Consider the following 2,311-nt stretch of genomic DNA (forward strand, 5'->3'; position numbering starts at 1 on the left):
ATGTGATCAATTCTGGAGAATGTTCCATGGGCACTAGAGAAGAATGTGTATTCCGTTGCTTTGGGATGGAATGTTCTGAATATGTCTGTGAAGTCCATTTGGTCCAGTGTGTCATTTAAAGTCTTTATTTCCTTGTTGATCTTTTGCTTAGATGATCTGTCCATTTCAGTCAGGGGGGTGTTAAAGTCCCCCACTATTATTGTATTGTTGTCAATGTGTTTCTTTGCTTTTGCTTTTAATTGCCTTATATAATTGGCTGCTCCCATGTTCGGGGCATAGATATTTACAATTGTTAGATCTTCTTGTTGGATAGACCCTTTAAGTAGGATATAGTGTCCTTCCTCATCTCTTATTACAGTCTTTGTTTTAAAATCTAGTTTGTCTGATATAAGGATTGCCACCCCAGCTTTCTTTTGGTGTCCATTAGCATGGTAAATGGTTTTCCACCCCCTCACTTTCAACCTGGGGGTGTCTTTGGGTCTAAAATGAGTCTCTTGCAGACAGCATATCGATGGGTCTTGTTTTTTAATCCAATCTGATAGCCTGTGTCTTTTGATTGGGGCATTGAGCCCATTTACATTCAGGGTAACTATTGAAAGGTATGAATTTAGTGCCATTGTATTACCTGTAAGGTGACTGTTAACTGTCTGTTGTCTGTGTTCGTTTCTGCTCTTTGCTGCTTTTAGGTTCTCTCTTTGCTTAGAGGAGCCCTCTCAATATTTCTTGGAGGGCTGGTTTCGTGTTTGCAAATTCCTGTAGTCTTTGTTTGTTCTGGAAGCTTTTTATCTCTCCTTCTATTTTCAATGATAGCCTAGCTGGATATAGTATTCTTGGCTGCATATTTTTCTCCTTTAGTGCTCTGAAGATATCTTGCCTGTCCTTTCTGGCCTGCCAGGTCTCTGTGGATAGGTCTGTTGCCAATCTAATGTTTCTACCATTGTAGGTTACATATCTCTTCTCCCGAGCTGCTTTCAGGATTTTCTCTTTGTCTTGAGACTCGTAAGTTTTACTATTAGATGTCGGGGTGTTGACCTATTATTATTGATTTTGAGAGGGGTTCTCTGTGCCTCCTGGATTTTAATGCCTGTTTCCTTCCTCACATTAGGGAAGTTCTCTGCTATAATTTGCTCCAATATACCTTCTGCCCCTCTCTCTCTCTCTTCTTCTTCTGGGATCCCAATTATTCTAATGTTGTTTCCTCTTATCGTATCACTTATCTCTCAAATTCTGCCCTCGTGATCCTGTAATTGTTTCTCTCTCTTTTTCTCAGCCTCTTTATTTTCCTTCATTTGGTCTTCTATATCGCTGATTCTCTCTTCTGCCTCATTTATCCTAGCATTTAGTGCCCCCATTTTGGATTGCACGTCATCAATAGCCTTTTTGATTTCGATTTGGTTAGATTTTAGTTCTTTTATTTCTCCAGAAAGGGTTTCTCTAATAACTTCCACGCTTTTTTCAAGCCCAGCTAGTATCTTTAAAGTCATGATTCTGAACTCTAGGTCCGACATCGTACTAATGTCCGTACTGAGTAGGTCCCTGGCTGACGGTACTACCTCTTGTTCTTTTTGCTGAGGTGATTTCTTTCGTCTTGTCATTTTGTCCAGAGGAGAATAGATGAATGAGAGAACAAAATGCTAACAGGTTTACAACGTCCCCAGCAAATATACTGTATACAAATCAGAAAAGACCTGAAACCAGGGGAAAAGAAAGGGAAAGAAAGAAAAAAGAAAGAGAAAAAAAAAAGGAAAAAAAAAGGATAAAAACAAAAACAGAACAATACAAAAAAAGCAGAATGTGATCAAATATGATCAGGCTATTGCATAGATCAGTGCCACACACTAGATTTTGGGCGTATTTTGGTCTGTTAGAAAAAAGTGCCTCCTAAAATTTTAACGGAAGAAAGACATATATGTACAAAATAAGGGTTGATACAATGAAGGGATGGAAGATGACTGTAAAGATGAAAATTATAAAGGATTTTATAAAAGGACTTGGTAAGATAAGTTGTTTGAAAAAAGAAAGAAGATTTAAGAAAAAAAAAAAAGGAAAAAGGGAGAGAATGTGATCAGGCAGGAGACTAGAACAAAGCCATACACTAGTGATTTAGGGTATATTTTGATCTGTTAGAAGAAACTGTACCCCAAAATTTTAAAGAGAGAACAACTTATATATATATGCCAAAAATAAGGGTAACTACTATGAAGGGATAAAATATGACTCTAAAAATGAAAAATAAAAAAAAATTTTTTTTTTTTAAAAAGGGATTGATAAGATGCTGGTTGAAAAAGGGAAAAAGAAAAATAAAAAAAAA

The sequence above is a fragment of the Callorhinus ursinus genome, unplaced genomic scaffold (genome assembly GCF_003265705.2).
Source record: "Callorhinus ursinus isolate GAN/ISIS: 27379988/994484 unplaced genomic scaffold, GSC_fseal_2.0 scaffold35, whole genome shotgun sequence".
NCBI classification, from domain to species: Eukaryota; Metazoa; Chordata; class Mammalia; order Carnivora; family Otariidae; genus Callorhinus; species Callorhinus ursinus.